This window comes from Myotis daubentonii, chromosome 20 (assembly GCF_963259705.1).
Source record: "Myotis daubentonii chromosome 20, mMyoDau2.1, whole genome shotgun sequence".
Classification (NCBI taxonomy): Eukaryota; Metazoa; Chordata; class Mammalia; order Chiroptera; family Vespertilionidae; genus Myotis; species Myotis daubentonii.
The window spans coordinates 8,841,522-8,861,146 of record NC_081859.1 but is presented as its reverse complement, the minus strand read 5'-3'; positions in this window follow the sequence as shown (position 1 = coordinate 8,861,146).

Genomic DNA, 19,625 nt, shown 5'->3' with positions numbered 1-19,625 from the left:
ATAGATAGATAGATAGATAGATAGATAGATAGGCAGGCTAGTAATAACAAGTGCTTTCCTGAGGATTTTGAGCTATTTTTCTAACAAGTTATCAAACCTGAGAGGGGGGCTGTGGGAGCACCTAATTTAGAGCTGGGGGGTCAACCTTGGACTTGCAACTGGTGTCAGTAATATTCATAATAAGCAAAAGGTGGAAATAACCTGAATGTCCATCAACTCATATCAATAAAAAAAAATATAGTAGAATTCACCCTTGAATGCTGGGTTAGGGGTGCTGATTCCTGTGCAGTTGAAAACCCACATATAACTTTTTATTCCCCCAAACGCAACTACTAATCGTCTGTTGACCAGTCTTACCAATAATCTACAGAGTGGGTAAACACCTAATTTGTATGTTATATGTATTATATACTGTATTCTTACAATGAAGTGAGCTAGAGGAAAAATGTTCAAAAAAGCATAAAGAAGAGAAAATACATTTACAGTATTTATTGAAAAAAAAAAACCCCAACAAAACCTGTGTATAAGTGGACCCGTGTAGTTCAAACCAGTGTTGTTGAAAGGTCAACTATATATCCACACAATGGAATATTATTTGGCCATAATGTACAGATACATGCTACAGCATAGAGGAGTGAATGTACAGATACATGCTACAGCATAGAGGAGTGAATGTACAGATACATGCTACAGCATAGAGGAGTGAATGTACAGATACATGCTACAGCATAGAGGAACCTTAGAAATGTTATGCTAAGTGAAAAAGGCCACTTACAAAAGGTCGTATAGTCTGTGATTCCATCGCATTCATTCGTACCTCCCAGAACAGGAGAATCTGTAGAGTTAGAAAGTAAGTGAGCGGTTGGGTGTGGCCAGGGGGAGAGAAGGGGACAGTGTAGAGGAATGAAAGCTAAAGGGTACAGGTATCTTTCTGAGGTGATGAAAATATTTTAAAAGTGCTTGCACATATCTGTGAATATACTAAAACCGTATTGCATTATACACTTTACGTAGGTGAATTGTGTGCTAAGTGAATTACATCATAAAGCTGTTAAAAAGGGTCATTCCACAATATATATTTTAAGTCATGTGCTCTAGAACTATTGAATTGCCCTTCACATGTAGGAAATATTTCCCACCAATAAACATGCAAGATAAAGAATTTGTTATTCTTAGTATTATTCTTCAGGAATCAGGTATGGATGGGGTGGGGGTTAAAGTAATAGACAACAGGTCTTTGGGGCAATAGGAGGCTTAAGGTTTCGTGTGCAAAAATTCTAGGTGGGTTTAACCTCTGCTCTCGCATCTATATTTTTTTTGTATCTATATTTATACAAGCAAAACTAAGAACTTAAAATATTCAATCCTAAAAACACAAGATAGCCCTAGATCATTTTTCTGGAAAAGATCATTTAAAAGCAACTACTGCCTTAGTTTTCCCTCTCCTCCCCTGGAAATTGGACTTTAGTATAATTCTTGTTCCCATGTGGTATTGTCTAATTCTTAGGGTCTGTATAACATCTATCTTCTCTCCGTAGTTTGCAAATAACACCTGACCTTCTCCATCATAGTTGCAAATGACAGCATCCTGCTGAAAACCAAAAATAATGTCATTTTTAATATTCAGAAAGGAAGCAATTTCTAACAAGTAAGCGTACGCCTACTTTGGGATCAATGCAGCCTCCGGACTCAAAGGAGATACCCCGCATGCATTTCTTGTCCTTGTGCAGAGGACAGATAATGGGTGGGTGTGTCTTTAAGGAAGCGTTCTCATGAAGTTTATTTGCCTCGGGTCCTAAGGTGGCCCAGCATCTTGCTAGGACGGCCCTGGCAGCCTCACACTGCGGTCTCTTAGGTGCTTTAGCTCCACAGGTCTTGCTCCCATGAGTACCCACTGAGTGATGGATGTTTCATCCACGTGGGCATTTTTTCATACATCAAAAGACGGTGGCTAAAAGCCTGGAGATACCTGTGTTCAATGCACACCCTTCAAGGATAATCTCAAAATTCCCTGCAGGGCCGTGACCCTTTCTCTGGGCTACGTACCCGGGCTAGGGAAATATTAGGCCCTTTTATGGCGTGCTTGGTCTTTCATCTTTGAGGATGGGATTAATTCAGGAAATCCCCCGGGGATGGTTCACTGAAGTTGGCCTGGTGACTAATGTCTTAAATGAATCACAACGTCAAGACCCCATTTCTTGGTCCAGAGATTCAGTCACTGGACAGTCGTGTACTGTGCGCCTGTCATGTGCAAAGCACTGAGCCAGCTGGTGAGAGACTCGCCCCCCAGGGCAATGAGGGGGTGATATGCAGACAGGGCCATCATATGGGGCTGTATATAAGGAGGGCCACTGGGAATGCACACATTTCTACAGGAATTTCAGAGTGAAAGGAGAGCATGTTGGCTTCTGGAGGTGGTTGTGTTTGAGTGGACACTGGATGAAGAATGGTATTTCTTGTCCGGCCAGTGTGGCTCAGTGGTTGAGCATCGACCTATGAACCAGGAGGTCACTGTTCGATTTCCGGTCAAGGGCACATGCCCAGGTTGTGGGCTTGATCCCCAGTAGGGGGTGTACAGGAGGCAGCCTATCAATGATATCTCTCTCATCATTGTTGTTTCTCTCTCTCTCTCTCTCTCTCTCTCTCTCTCTTTCCCTCTCCTGTCTTCTCTGAAATCAATAAAAATATTTTTTTAAAAAAGACTATTATAGCTTTGGAGGGTAACCTTGGCTGTTCTGAGAAAATATTCAGTCATACAGTCCTCGGCACCATTCCTAAAACTTAGCACGCGCTGGAGGAATGTGAATAGAAACTCTCCCCAATGGCGCCCAAGTCACGGAAACGTCGCATTTCTGTTGTTCTGTTTTGGGGGGGAGGGCCAGTTTGTACTTTCTTTGCGCTGCTCTTATCTACCTACCTACTCTAACGTCAAATTATAATGTTGTACACCTGAAATTTATATAATGTCATTAACCAATGTTCCTTAATAAATTCTTTGTAAAGTCATCCAAAAAATGCCAAATTTTAAAGAAAAAACAAGAGGAGCAATTAAGGGAATAAAAAAGCAGACTGGAATAGGAAGTCTGGAAAGATTCTGGAAATCATTCAGATTGTCAAAAAAACACCATCCATTTTAATGTGAAAGGTTTTCTGGGCTGCATCCCATAAAACCTGCCAGAGGAGGATTTTTTGAATGAACTTGTATACTTCATTAGACCAGTAAGAACTACATATTTTCCCGTTTTGTTCTGGCTACCAGGAAGCTCAAAACTCATTGCTACATGGGTGTCCAAGATTCTTTTCCTGCAGTTAGACTGTAAAATTTTAAATCCAAATGGTTGCTTTTTCTCTGATTTTTTTTTTTAAATTTTAAGACCCCCTCAATTTTTAAAAAATCAGGTTATTGTACAATTTTTCTACAGAAAGGAATTCTAAGATACTAGATTCCAACTCTCCTCACCAGGCAATAACTTCTCTAGTTCTCCATATGCACACACTTACTACCAACTCCACCTAAATCCAAATCTTAAGGATTACCCTTTTGTACCAATTAGAAGGAATCTTATTTAAAAATAGGATTTTTTTTAAACATTCGATGAATTAGTAAGATTGATGATTTTGTTTGTTTATCTTTTAATACACTTAAGTGCTAATGGAGAGTCAATAAACTAGTTGAAAGACAACGTCAGTAAATAAAAATCCATAATATGGATTCTAAAATCAATATTGCAATATAGCTTGAGAAAATTCTTCTTGGGGAAGGTTAGGGACAGTCGAGACAAACACAATATTCTTTTTCTTTTATCTTTTCACTTGCAAAATGTGTGAATTCTAGCAGAATAAGAGAGACTGAGCCCAGCACCTACAGGAACCCTACCAACAGGACAGCTGTTCAACAATGGTTTTATTACAGCACCATAATAGTAAAAGCCAGAGAAACTTGAGATTATACATATAACAAATAAATATATATAATAGATAATACAATATAATAAGTATAAAATTAAAAAATCAGTGACATTGCATGATCATATCAAGTTAATATTACAAACTTCGGCTGACAGTTGGAAACACACAGGGCCTGGGGCCTAGCGGTCATGCTGAGCATTAAGCCTGGGATGTCGTGATCCCGGTGGGGAATCAGGTTGAGAACCTAAAAATCAGACCACAGTCGATCTGCATATCCTCAGGAAATTTTTTAAAATGTCAAAAACAAATAGGCCTAAAGATGACTATCACTGCATTTTTATATAATAAAAGGCTAATATGTAAATCGACCGAACGGCGGAATGACCGGTTGATATGATGTGCACTGACCACCAGGGGGCAGACGCTCAATGAAGGAACTGCCCCCTGGTGGTCAGTGCACTCTCACAGGGGGAGCGCTGCTCAGCTAGAAGCCGGGCTCACGGCTCCGGCCTCCACGGCAGTTGGACATCCTCCAAGGGCTCCTGGACTGTGAGAGGGTGCAGGCCGGACTGAGGGACCCCACCCCAAGTGCACGGATTTTGTGCACTGGGCCTCTAGTTATTTATAATAGCAAATGCGTGACTTTCATTTATAGTACATGAAGTAAACTCTGTTATCTAAATGTAATGACATGGAGGCTCTTCATAATTAGGAATATGGAGAATTTAGGGACTTGGGAATTTTCGCCTCCTAATGCTGAGTGTCCACTATAATATAGGCTCCATGCAGGCAGGGACTGTCGCTTGCTGGTTCACTACTCTGCCCCCTAGTGCCTGAACAGTATCTGACAACATAGTATGTGCTCATTTAAATACTTGTTGAATTAAAGAATGAATAACTTTAAAAAGGATATAAAGTTGCACGTATAGTAAACAGCTCTATTACATCTAAATACCATTAAGAACTTGAAGGAAACACGCTGTTTGTCATTCAGAAAGAAACGAAAAGCCAAGTTAAAAAAAATTATAATTAGAATCTATGCTCACAGCATCTGTTAAGCTATTACGTGGCAAGGTCATGTAAATTCTCACTGTGGAAATTGGGGGTTTGTGAAAACATTTGCTCGCATTCTCCCCGATCAACATCCTTAGAATATAATCAGTCAGGCAAGGGTGAGAGGATAGGTCTTGGCAGGAAAATGCCAGACCTGGGACCAGGAGGAACCCACGGGCAGCCTCCGGGTGTCTCTGAAGAGCCTGCAATTGGAACCTGTCCCCCCCCCCCCCCCCCAAGGCTTCCTGGAGATGGAGTCTGACTCCTGACCTTGGCTGTGCTTCTTGGGGATGCAGAGGGTGCTCTGGCCTGTGTGCTAATCGGAGACCAAGGAGGCCTGTTGGGCACAGAAGGTGCGTGCGGATGCTTGAGGACTGACCGCTTGACTGGAAAGAGGAAGATACGAGTCTGGAGAGCAGACTGTCCATTCCAGATGGTCCCCTGAGGAAGAGCAGGAGTTGGTCCAGGAGAGCCTGCCCCAGAAAACCCTCAGGCTGCCAATTACGTGCATCGAGCAATGCTGAGAAGGGGCCAACAAGAACTAAGACGTTATCCCTCTTAAAGATTCGGCTCCCACAGTAGCACCTTCGTTCTGCCTTTACCAATTGGCAGGACCTCTCCCGGGACCACTTGGGTCCATTTAGCACCCCCCCCCCATCAACTGTCTGCACATCTCTTAGGATCTGAGATGTGCTTGAAAGTCCAAACGAATTGGCTTCATGATACCATTTCAGTTAATTTGCCCCCTACCCCCCCAAGCATCATCCTTTCAATAATTTATCCTCCTCTTTTTTCTTTTCCTTTGAAAAAGTTTTTTTTTGCTGCCGAAGAGAATGTGTGGGTCTTTGTTATTAATGTTGTAAAAATACAAATATGTCCACCTCAGAAGGAGTCTTCATTAACTCCCACAGCCCAGAAAATTAAGGCATGCCTCATCAGCAGCCGAGCTCGCTGCCGACTAAATTGCAAGGGACTAGTTGAGTTGCTGGGTTCATAATGCTGATGGAGCGCTTTTCACGTGAGTGAAGGATAAACAGCGATTAATTCCCGCCAATAAATAATGGTTTGAGGTCCACATTGAAAGAGGAACAATTACTTTTCCATTTTTCCTGCCAAATGAGCTGATACGAGAAAACAGGGGAGTTGGCCACGTAAATCAGTCTTAATTTTATCTTCCCCATTAAAAAGCCGCCATTAAGACCATCTTCGGCTCATTTCCTCCTCCTCTTGTTTCACTTTTTCAATTTGCACAAAAGGGGGGAGTTTGCTCGTCATAAAATTTCACTTTGGCCAACCTATCATTTGCATCTGGGCCAATAAATAGCAATTAGCATAAACATTTAAATCAGGAACTGGAACAAATTCTTGTTCCCCCAGCAAGCTGTTAAATTACAGTATTTTACTATATATAAGAAGCACCAAACAAAAGATCTTCTGGGCGCTATTATCCTCTCCCAAATAGGACATGGTTGAGAGAGAAATGATAATTCCAGGCCCACCAACTTCTCACTCCAGTCCAGGGTGTACGCGTCATGGGTCTTGACCTGTGGAGTCAATAACTCTTGCCCATTGGCGAACTTATCTAAATAAGTGCGTTTTAACTCATTTTGGGGATGTATGATCATTGCAGTATAGAATTCCTGGGATAAATGAGTGCTTTGCATGATTATTTAAAAATGCACTAAGAGTTGTTTGGAGTTCAAATCGAAGTCTGTTACACAAAACACAATGAAATGCATGCAATAGGGAGGTGAGACTGGCTACTTTGGGTATGAAGGTGCCCTCCTGAGTTCAGAGGGAAAAAACTTATTCTGTGATCAAATCTCAGTGGGAAAAGGCCCAGACCCATAGCTCATCCTTCCTGGTGATCATTGCTCACAGTGGCTCCTGCGGATGGTTCGTTATAAGAGATGGATTATCTTACATAAGATTGTTCTCAAAACCCAGACGACGTGGCTCAGTGGTTGAGCATCGACCTATGAACCAGGAGGTCATGGTTCGATTCCCAGGCAGGGCACATGCCCGGTGTTGCGGGCTCGCTCCCCAGTAGGGGGCATGCAAGAGGCAGCCTATCAGTGATTCTCTCTTATCCTTGATGCTTTTATCTCTCTCGCCTTCTCCCTTCTTCTCTAAAATCAATAAAAATATATTATAAAAATAATTGTTCTCAAAGACAGAAATATGACCCCAACCTTACCTTTATCTAAACCTCGTTGCATTTTGGGCCCATGCTCTCTCTTGACACGACAGAAGGCTATGATGACACTTTATAGAGGGAGATATCAAGAGGAAAAATAAGAGACAGGGCCTGGGTGACCATTCTCCAAACCAAGTAGTAAGCCTGGCACCTCCTTTTCTCTTGAAGCCCCTTTTATCGTCCACTGAAACTTAGTTCATTATTTATCCGTGGCTCATTGAAAGTCAAGGTGAGTGCTTCTCTTGATGAGGCCCTAATTAATTTTGGCTGGGAACCTGGAGTGGAACAGAGTGGTGGTGATGTATTTTTATGAACACTCTCATTGGGAAGACGTGGGTTTACCAATGTCAGATGAGCATACATGGGTTCCAATGAGAAGACACTGAAACTTCGAATCAATTGTTCCTTATTGCTGTTTTTGATACGTTTCCTCTCATTTCTCTAAGGCATTTATAAAGGAAAACCATTTCCTCTATCTTCTAAGGAATTTGAACAGTCAACCAAGCATCTACTAAAAACAAGAGCAATCCTTGTACCATCTCAGGTCCTAGGCAAATGCTAAATGGCATCCGTTCTATTTCTCGTGGGGCATCCTAAAAATAGCTTAACTCTCAGCTTTGAGTTCACAATTTATCAGTTTAGTTATGTGACTGCGCATGTCTGCTTTTCAGTCTTTGCCCTTGCTATTCTTCAACAACCTTTTCATGTGCTTCTTGACCACTCGTATATGTTCCTTGGAGAAACATAGATTCAAATTGATCCTTTATTTTATTTTTTAATATATTTTTTAGTGTTGATAGTATTACAGATATCTCCCATTTCTTCTCCCCCCTTCCCTCCCCTCCTCCCAGCTCCTACCCAAACATCCTTCATTTTTTAATTAGATATCTGTCTTCCTGTTGTTGAGTTGTAAGAATTCTTTGTATATTCTGGATACTGAAACTTCATCAGATATGTGATTTACAAATATGTTCTCCCATTCTGTGAATTGCTTTTCACTTTCTGATATTGTCTTTTAATGCAGAAACATTTTAAATTTGAAGGAAGTCAAAAGTATATACTTTTCCTCTGGTTGCTTGTGCTTCTGGTGTCATAACTAAGAAACTGTTGCCTAATTCAAGGTCACAAAGATTTATGCTCATGAATTCTTCTGAGTTTTATAACTTTAGCTCTTACATTTACATCTCTGACTCATTTTGCATTAATCTTTTCATATTAATATGAAGTAGGGGTTCAAGTTCATGCTTTTGCAAGTGAATATTCTGTTGTCCTAGCACCATTTGTTGAAAAGACTATTCTTTTTCCGTTGAGTGGTTTTGGCAGGGTTGTCAAAATCAGTTGACCGTAGACATATGGGTTTAATTCTGGTCTCTCTTCCATTGATCTATCTGTCTATCCTTATGTCAGTACCACGCCCTTCTTATTACTGTAGCTTTGTAGTGATTTTGAAATAAGGAAAAGTGATGCCTACAACTTTGTTCTTTTTCTAGATTTTTGGGGGCTATTCTGGGGCCTTTGCGTTGCCATATGGATTCTAGAACCAGTTTGTCCATTTTTGCAATAAAGGCAGTTAGAATTTTGATAGATATTTCATTGACTCTGTAAACCAATTTGGGGAGTATTGTTGAAATTACAATATTAAGTCATTCAATCCATGACACAGGATATTGTCCATCTTTTTAGATCTTTAATTCCTTTCTACAATGTTTTGTGGTTTTTAGTTTATTCCTCTTACCCTTCTGTGCTTTAATTTATTCCTAATTATTTTATTGTTTGCTTTTATTATGAATGGCCTCTGACCTCTTACTTGGCAACATTCAAGCTTATAGAAAATTTAAAAGAATAAATAGTACAATGGAGTCCTGTATACCACCCATTCATCAATGTGACCTATTTGCTTTCTTTCATTTTCTCTCTTTTTCCCTTTTCTCTTTTCTCCTTTCCCTTCCTGGAAAAGCATTTCTAAATGTCAAATAGACTGACTTGCAAATGGACATTTTTAACAATATCCTTTCTATCATTTGAGGACCACTAATTTTTAAACAAGTAACATTAAAACAGTGTTACTTAAAAAAGACTGCTAGGCTGTTAACATTTCTGTATGTCTATAGAAAGAAATAGTTTTTACACAAACTCCATTGAGTCTAAAGCAGCCGTGGGCAAACTACGGCCCGCGGTCCGGATCCAGCCCGTTTGAAATGAATAAAGCTAAAAAAAAAAAAAAAAAAAAAGACCGTACCCTTTTATGTAATGATGTTTACTTTGAATTTATATTAGTTCACACAAACACTCCATCCATGCTTTTGTTCCGGACCTCCGGTCCAGTTTAAGAACCCATTGTGGCCCTCGAGTCAAAAAGTTTGCCCACCCCTGGTCTAAAGCAACACTTCAATGATGGCAAATACTGGGTTAACAAAACAAAACAAAAAATCTGTTATCTGAATGTTTAATCATACAATATCTAGCATAATGGGAAATGGCTGATAGTTGACCAGATGTTTGGCTTTTCATTAGATTGGTTGCTTTCAACTTATTTCCTAACCCAGTGGTCGGCAAACTCATTCGTCAACAGAGCCAAATATCAACAGTACAACGATTGAAATTTCTTTTGAGAGCCAAATTTTTAAACTTAAACTATATAGGTAGGTAAATTGTTATTAACTTAATTAGGGGACTCCTAAGGCTTAGGAAGAGCCACCCTCAAGGGGCCAAAGAGCCGCATGTGGCTCGCGAGCCGCAGTTTGCCGACCACAGTGGGCCTCCTAACCCAACTCACCTGAGGGTTAGAACACACCCCATCTTTATATATTAGAGTAACTCTTAAGGGAAGAGGGGGCCTGTTCAGCTCTGGATGGAGGGAAGGGGTTGGAAAAAAGTCCCTCAGGTGACTCTGCGATGTGCCCCGAGGGGACCAGCGAGTGGCAAAGACTAAGTAGAAATGAGGCGTTTTATGAGTGCGCTGTTTCCGTAGCATCACACTGAAAATGACATCATCAATTATGGCATTTAAGTCCTCCACGTTCAACGATAGAAACTCTAGGCCGATTTTAAGGCTGGGCTTACATGAGCAAACGGAGACAGAACACTGGGTAAGAATGATGGGGGGAGGGAGTCCGGGGGTGGGGAGTTGGTCAATTTTGATGACCGTGTGAGCAGTATTGAAACAAAATGACCTTTCTTCATAATCAGTTGAGGGGGGTAGTGCTCATTTCAGCTGTTTTTTACTTGTCCGTTAATTCATTTAATGTGCATTTTGGAACATTGACTTTCTATATTCTATTGCGCTCCACAATCCCCTAATGTACCAGTTTCTTGGGTAGTTAAGAAGAAAATCTTAAGTTGGTTTCAAAAACCAGTCCAATAGATGCATTTCATCTTTAGGAATGTAAAACTAAACAAAAGCCAGTTGTCAAATTTGAGAAGTAAATTTCCCTTATGCTTTTATTAAAGCCATGAATAAGTAGTTTTCCAGTTCAGTGTTCTGTGTATTTGCATGACATACTAGTATTATATACATGTATCTACAGGCCGTGGTACGCAGACACACACAATTTAACTATATTAAACCAAAGATTAATATCCGGAATTAGGTGACTAATATACCACATGAGCTTGGTCATTTAATTAATATCAAACGTTCAAACATAAAATAGAAGAACTCTTACCCACACTTTAACATATAATTTACCTAGACAATTAAGAAAGATGGAGCCACAAATGTATAATATGCTTATAACCCTGCTCCCTTTACCTTGATTAATTGTGTTGTTCCTGACCACGCCTGGGTGGATTCCCAATTTCTGAGTCCCCATTGTATGTATATCCAAATGGGAAGGCCTTTCCTCTTTCCGGTGACTCAGAAGAAAAAATGGGCATAGCCATTTCTATGGGGCTTAAAAAGACCGTAGGTTAGTGTGAGAAATGACCTTGCACCTTCCCACCCCAAACCCTACCAGCAAGCTTTTGTGATGGGCATAGTCCTGTTACACAGCCAATTACAAAGTGAGATATTTCCCAAAAACTGTTACTCAGAAAAGAAGCCTTAAGAGCTTTCTCCTATCCAAGTGGGTTACTCTCTCTGGCTTCATTTTGAAAAGGAATATATTGTTTAAGGGGGGAAAAAATGAGCAGCCCTCAATGACCCCAATTAATATTGCTGATGGAAATAACTTAGGAGGAAAAAAGTCTAAGAAGTATACCACAGCTTAGTAATTATTCTGGGAGCATAAACCACAATTGCTAATATTATCTACCATCATCATCAAATCTTTTAAAGATTACTTTAGAGCAATACCACGAACAGTCATGCTGCGAGGAACTCAAATGTATAAAACCCAAACTCACGCATATCTGATAGGAATGGTTGCCATGGTTTGGGGTGATATTTTTAGTGACACTATCATATACTAGAGGCCCGGTGCACAAATTCGTGCACGGGTGGGGTCCCTCAGCCTGGCTGGTGATCAGGGCTGATTGGAGCAGGGGGAGGTTGGCTGACGAGGGGAGGGGCCGCAGGAGGTTGGCTGTGGGAGCGCACTGACCACCAGGGGGCAACTCCTGCATTGAGCGTCTGCCCCCTGGTGGTCAGTGTGCATCGTAGTGACCGGTCGTTTGGTTGTTCGATAGCTTAGGCTTTTATATATATAAATAGGTTTCAAGGTATTATATCTCAAACAGCTTAGAACAGGGTTGGGCAACCTTTTTGTGAGTGCGTGCCAAAACCAGCAAAATCTCTGACTCAAAATTCTTCTGCGTGCCAACCCTAATTTTTTGAGAACATGTTATGCCTACTTGATATCTCTTAAGGTGTATGTATGTGAAGAACCTTGAAATAATAAAATTCATTTGAGCGACAAAAACACAGTATATGATGATGAAAAATACATTTATTTTTTAATGTATACATGTACACTGATAGTCCGACAGAAAACTTTATGGCTCCGTTTGATATTATCAGTGGGACTTTTGCTGCTGCATCACTGATGACAGAGATTTGACATCAGGTTTATATTTTGTGACCTTCAGAGATATGCATGAGCTACTACTTTCATCCGTCAGGCTACTCCTATTACGAAACTTAACAAAATTCATCACTGAGAACAAAGATTCACAAGTATATGTGGATGAAACCAAAACACTGGTCGGATCTAGGAATGCAGGGAGAGTTAAGGCAGAGGCATAGAAATTGCTCTTCCCCTCTCTCGTCAATCCATGTCTATGGTCTTTAAGATAACTTGTTATGTAAAATTATTTATTTATCTAAGATGCACCTACACTAAATTTATCTTAAAAATAAAAAAGTCAATATTAAGAAAAAAATTGTAAATGGAAGATTATAAGAGAGGGTTTCGCGTGCCAGCAAAAGTTACTGGCATGCCATGTTTGGCACGCGTGCCAGGGGTTGCCCACCCCTGGCTTAGAAGAAAGCCACTGTAAAAGTCACTGATGGCCAGTGAGGCTCGGTGGTGACAAAGACACTATTGTCAAAGATTCGAGGGAAGAGTTTGGATAAGACTGTTGTGAAATGTGAGAGTAGACACCATATCGTTTTTAAATTGCTATGTATCTATAAGCCTCTGAAATGATATAAGTAGGCATTTGACTGTTCCAAAAAGCATCTCCAAATTATTTAATCAAGTTCAATAATTATTTAAAAAATCGTAACAGTGGGATCAATGAACCTTACCTTATAGTTCAGCTCACATGATATAAAGACAATAAGGTATAGTGTGTATACCTTTAAATTTCAGAGTTAAGTGCGTTAACGTGTGCCTGCCTCAAATAAGGTATTTGCTTACTTTAAACACCAAACATTATTGTTTAGCATTTAAATAACCCTTCATATTGATTATAATAGCAGGCTTTGTCTACTTTTTCCTCTTACTTTCGCAAGTATATTCTTAAATCAATGTAGTCTGAAGATAATGTGCTGGTCACTTGAAATTTTCATTTTTAGATTATAAGCTTTTCTCTGGAATGAGATGCCCAGACTCAGCAAGCAAAACATAGGATGCCTGGTTAACATTTCAATCTCTGATCAGCAATGACCAATTTTTTTAGTATAAGTATGCTTTATACTTACAAGCTTATATATTTTATAGGTTTATATAAACTTTATATAAGACTACATATAATTTTAGTATGAGTATAGCCCATACATATAAGTTTACTTATACAAAAATATGATATAGTATGTAATAGATAATATTATATTATCTGACATTCAAATTCGACTGAGTGTTCTGTATTTCACGTGGCAACCTTTTCCTGGAGTGGTTTAAGAATTTACTTTTGTTATAATTAAAGGGAATGAGCAGGAGAAATTATGAGTGGGGTCTTCAGTGTGCTGATTGTAGGGGTAAATTTGTCTCCTTGATTCCCATAAATTGAAAACTGGAAACAAACTCAGCCTGTCTTATTGGCTCAGTACACACTCTATTCTCCAAACAACCCCTATTCTCCCACAGCTGGTGTAGACAGACAAACAGACAAAGTTATATAGAGACATCTTTTCCTTTCTCTCTGTAGAGCTATTTAGACACACATTGCATGAAGGACGCCATATCAAACAGAGCAATGTTGTGCTGGATGCTAGAGAGAATTGTTCGGGGGGCCCCATGTTACCCCAATGATGGCAATGGCCCCATCCATTAGGGACACAGTCCTCTGAGGTGTCTTCCAGAGACATCTAAAAAAATCATGAAATTTGAAATTTTCCTTATCATCATCCCAGCCTTCCAAAAAGGTTTTTTTAAAAAAAGGGTAACCGGTAGGACGAGGTGTTATTTCTGCATGACATCAGCGCCCATGCATAGCGCCAGGGTCATCATGAGCCCTGCCGTGCACATGTTCATAATGTGATTTATTCCTACCCAGGGGGCACTGAAACCTCCCCGGTGTATAGGAGCAAATCTCGTTCCAGCAAAAAATAGCAGAGACAGCACTGCTGTTTCTTCATTCTTGCCCCCGAGTGCAGACATGGGTGGGTCCGAGTAAGCCTTCTCCCCTTTTGAACCATCAACTGGATGTCTTGGCATGATTACCAAACTCACACCCCTCTCGATAGCCGGTTATTGGTTAACTAGACAAAGCCCATCAGGTCGGGTGACCTAGTTTTGCTTTTTTGACACTGCAAGTCAAAGCACTTAACTTCAATCACGATCTCATTTACAAACCCAACCCCCCCCCCCCCCACTTTTCCAAAATAAAACGCATGACAGTGAACACTAATATGATGGTAATTTCATATTGTTTCTGCTTATGAATTTGTCTTTCCCTTATTAATCATCCAGTAAAGTACTGACATTGCAGAATCCTGACGTGGCTCAACAAACCATGTACTAAGGACAGTAGCACCCTCAAGGAAGAGGCTACAGGGGGAACTGGGGAAGCGCAAAGCTTTTATTAACACCAGAGGCCCATTAGAGTGCTCTCGGTTCACCTTCAGTGGAGCAATAAATGAAGAGAGCTTCACCGGAGAGGACTCCTACTGTCTTTGTGCCGGTAATGCACAACCAAGCAGTAGTCATGTTGTAACGCTTGTAAGAAACAGATGTTCCTTCCCTGACAAATCTCCTTTCTTGATTTATTATTCATTTGCTCAAATCACAATGGAAAGTCTTTGGCCCATTAATTAAATTCCAAGCAAAATAAAATTTGCAGCAGAACTCATTACCGGTAAATGACTTTGACACTTCATCAGATTTGAAGGTAAAAGAGGCGACTTTAGGAAGTGAAAGGTGGAGGGGGGCCTAGGCCTTTTCTGCAACCGCTGCAAGATGATAAAGATTGTGATGAAATTTTTATGTTAAGGACTGATCTCGGAAAGTTCAATTTTCGCACCCCTCCCCATCCCCATCCTTCCCAACCATGATCTACTTTCTGGCTTTTTTTTTTTTTTTTTTTTAAAAAAAAAAAAAAGGTCTGAAAGAGGACACTTTGATTTCAAATATATTTATGTATGAGGATAGCCTATCATACTCCCAACACAAAAGCACATTTTTTTCCCCCGTATGTAGAGAAGTTTGGCGAGTTGTATATTTGATGTATTACCTTTTTGAATAAAGGTCCAAGGGGAATCTAATAACCATGAGTGGCAGCATGATAAAGGCATTAACGCTAGGACTGGAGAAGGGAGCAGCGGGAATTGGGATGTCCTGATCAGTGGGTTTGTGAAGGAGGAGGGGTCAGAGATGCAAGAAAAAAGAGACGTAGCATCCATCGTATTGTCCTAGCACTAGATGAAAGACATCAGCAATATCAGCCCTTTTGGTGGCCTACGTGTAATTTAGTGACACCTCAGTAGCCTTTTTTTTTTTTTTTTTTTGGTTGGATGATTTAGTTGCTTAAAACAATGGGTTGCAGTTGGACGTTGTATTGTCTCATTCTCTCCTTGACTCCAGGCTCTACCTGTAACTCCTCCTGGCTTCCTTAGAAGTAGACATCATTTGAAAGAAGGTTGTATGAGTCAGGTAGATGGATCAGGACAAGCCCATGCCCATTAGAGTTCAAGTAATTCCAAAGGGTGATGCAAAGGATAAAAGCCCATTGGAGAAACAGATGATTGTTATGCAAGCTTTGAAGATTAGCAGATTAGCCCTAGCTGGTTTGGCTAAGTGGATAGAGCGTTGGCCTATGGACTGAAGGGTCCCAGGTTCGATTCCGGCCAAGGGCACATGCCTGGGTTGTGGGCTCGATCCCCAGTGGGGGATGCGCTGGAGGCAGCGATCAATGATTCTCTCTCATCATTGATGTTTCTCTATCTCTTCCTCTCCCTTCCTCTCTGAAATCAATAAAGAAATATATATTTTTTTAAAAAGATTAGCAGATTAATCTATGACCTGCATGATGATAGATGTACATGCATACATAGCATGCTGTGGAATTTCAGGTTCTTTTAGGAGAAAATGTCATAAGACAGAGTCTGCATGGTACTTGCTCCCTTATTATGTAAAATAAAGTACTAAATTTAGGGAACACCCTATATTGTCAAAATGGAGTTCTAGTTAAATTATTGGAATGGAAAAAAAAATTCTTGGAAAACACTGTTAAAACTACTCAATTTCAACATCTAGCATAGAATTAAATTGGAAATTTTTGTGTTCGTGTGCAATGTTCCAAGCACACGTCATAGTGCCCTAAGTTTTTAGACTTATTGCTATGCATTCTGTCAACGGCCTAGTCGGGCATATGGCCAGTGTTGCCTGCAAGAGTAGCCCAGACCTCTTGAGCATCAGTTTATGCTAAAGCAGTGGTTCTCAACCTTCTGGCCCTTTAAATACAGTTCCTCATGTTGTGACCCAACCATAACATTATTTTCGTTGCTACTTCATCACTGTCATGTTGCTACTGTTATGAATCGTCATGTAAATATCTGATATGTAGGATGGTCTTAGGCGACCCCTGTGAAAGGGTCATTCGACCACCAAAGGGGTCGCGACCCACAGGTTGAGAACCGCTGCACTAAAGCATTTCATGCTGCGATGCCAAGTGAAAGAGTCCCACGTGACACTGGCGAGTGGCAAGGTACAGGAGGCATCCAAGAAAACACGAACAAATCAAGGCTGAAGCGCCCGGAAGCTCTGTGCTATAGGAGTGAAGAACCACAGGGTTGGGGACACACCTGACTTGTCACCATGTTCCTCTCCATGGCGTCTTTATCTCAGAGGGCCCCACGGGTGCCCATGGTCCGAAAATATTATGATCATTCCTCTCCGGGTTACTTCTTTTCCTCTCCCTCTCATTTCTACTCTCATTGCTACGGGTCTTTGGCCAGATCTACTCTCATCATGTGCCAACTTCAGCAATAAGGGAAGAGCGCAGTGGCCACCGGAAACGAAGGATGGAAGCCGGATGTCCAGACTGGCCAGGGTCTTCAGTAATGAGCCCCCCACACAGAGCTGGCTGTCACTGGGCGCTTCCATCACAGCCACGAGCAAATGAGCAATGTGTTTGGAATCAAAAGACCAAGACTTGAGCCCCAACACTGGTCCTTCTTAGCTGGAAAGCCTCAGGCAAGTCAGTTGCCTGGATCTCTTTGATACTCCGTCTCTGCGTCTATAAAGCCTCAAATTTGTCATCCTAACTGCCTTCCAGAGCTCACATCCCAGGATGCTATTCATTATTTTGAATGGATTCCTGTGCTTAAAGTCTTCGCTGCGGGCAAAATTTACATCTTTCAGAACACCGGATTACATCTAGTGGTGAAAACCATAAAGCCTTGTGGTTAAATTGCTTCTTACGAATGGTCCCTGCTCTAAGGATGTGACTTACGCTAAGGCAAGAAACAAAGAGGCAAAAAAGGCAGGGCTAATTTGGGACCACAAACGTTGACTTCAGGTGCGACCTTTTTATAACAGGGAATAATAACTCGGACTTCTGTAAAAACCCACCGAGCGGCTTTCAAAGCCCGCCCACGACAGGTATTTTCCCAGCAGCCTGAATATTCCCTCTGACGGATGATGGCTTTATTTTTTTTCATGCACAGAAAGACAGACACACATATTAGAGATCAGCCAGTGATTAAAGAAAATTTTCTTCCTGCATAAAATAAGGATGCGAGGAGCCAGGACACAGGAGAGAGAGCTCAGCGTAATCCGTCCATCAAGGTTGAAATACTCGAAGCTTCTAGTGCAAAGCTGTGGGAACAGCATCTGAAACACACACACACACCATGGGCAGCAAACAGCCATTTTACATTTAATTGGGCAAAGAAACTTCAGCCGAATGGGTTAAAAATTGCCACTATTTCACAGTAAGTGATTTTCTTAACCCCCAAGGGTTCAAATTACTTTGGCAGGAAAAGCAATTATGCAATTAATAGGGGAAAAATCTCCAGAGCTGTGTAATTTGCAGAGAGGTAAAGGGTCTGCCGTGGCCTGCAGGGGACAGCTGAGCCCAGAAGCTTTTTTTCCTTTCTTTCTTTCTTTTTAAATTTTTTTTTTTTAATTTTGACCACACCCCAAATAAAAACCAAGGATATTTTAAGGAGTCCGAAAGCACAACAGCTCAGATAATGCCCCTGCCAGTATATTCATTACAGGCCCATCAGAGTGGATGCCTGCAACGGGGAGATTAAATACCCATTTACCGGGACCAGAAGAGAGTTTGGTTTGATAATGTATTGTCCTCCGTTCCCCGGGGGACTGCTTTGTTTGATAAAATGCTGAGTGTGGTGTAAAAATATCCCTCTCTCTGTCATTGGCACTCCTCTCCATTTAAAGCTCTTCTGGCTGCCAACGGGAATGGAAAGCTGCTAAAATTAAGTGGTGTCAGTTCTCAATGACACTTTAATGATAGGGCGCTCAGCAAATGAGATGAGAATGAATTCCGGCATCTTTGCTGAAGACAGTAACCAGCCCCAAACCCTGGGATGCCCCGGCTTCTTTGCTTCATTCCGATTGAGTAGAGCAGACACGGGGGAACTGTCATCTCAATGGCCACAAAAAACAAGGTGGAGATGAGCAATGGACATGGGTCCGAAGCAACTGCGAGTTAGGGGTTGTAACTCTAAGATGCTCTCTCTGGCTAAGCACCCTCCGTCCGCACCAAGACACCCTCTCTCGCTGATGTAGGACATTTGATTTCAAGAGAGTACGTATCCCATTGACCAACGAAGTCTTTTCTGATGCTGTGACCAAAGGACCTGAGGCCCTGATTTATTTTCTAGAAGGTACTAGAAATACTCATTCAAATTATTGGCTTGACCGTCTTGGTCTCGCCATGATTGAACAGGCTTCAGTGTCTGAAGCACTTTTGAGTTGCCACAGCATCATTCTTAGAGAAGGAATGATGACATCATGTGTGGAGGAGGAATGACATCATGCATGGAGGAGGAATGACATCATGCATGGGGATGACTCTTTGCTCACTCTGGGCAGAGAGGGACATCTGAGACAATAGCAGTGACCCTCCTGAGACTCCTCATGAACCAGGCAACCCCACACAGGAAGCCCACTGACTGAAACAAGGCGCTAACTGAATGATCCTTCCCACCCAAGTTCAGGCGGTCATCCTCCTATTCAGAGTCATGGAACTTGACGCTCAAGGCAAATCCACCTAAATTTTCTTTCACAGGCATAGGATGCAATTCAATGAATAATTTCAGCATCTGAAACTACAAGAGCCACCCTATAAATTAGAAAAAAACAAACATATGTGGGGAAGAGGAGAGAGAGAGAGAGAGAGAGAGAGAGAGAGAGAGAGAGAGAGAGAGAGAGAGAATGAATAAGGTCTATAAGTTGACTGCAATCTACTCAAAGGGACAGTTTGAAAAAACGTAGACAACTATTTATTCAAAGTAATAATACACAAGCACGTCTGTACCAAAAAGGTACAGACTCACAGATGGATACGTCTGAGAGGAAAAAGCCCACTTTGAAAGGAAAGCGACCTTCAGTTAAAAGTGGCTCTGGAGGAGGAGGTGTGGGCGTGGTCCTAGAAAGTTCAAAACCTGGATAGGTGGAGA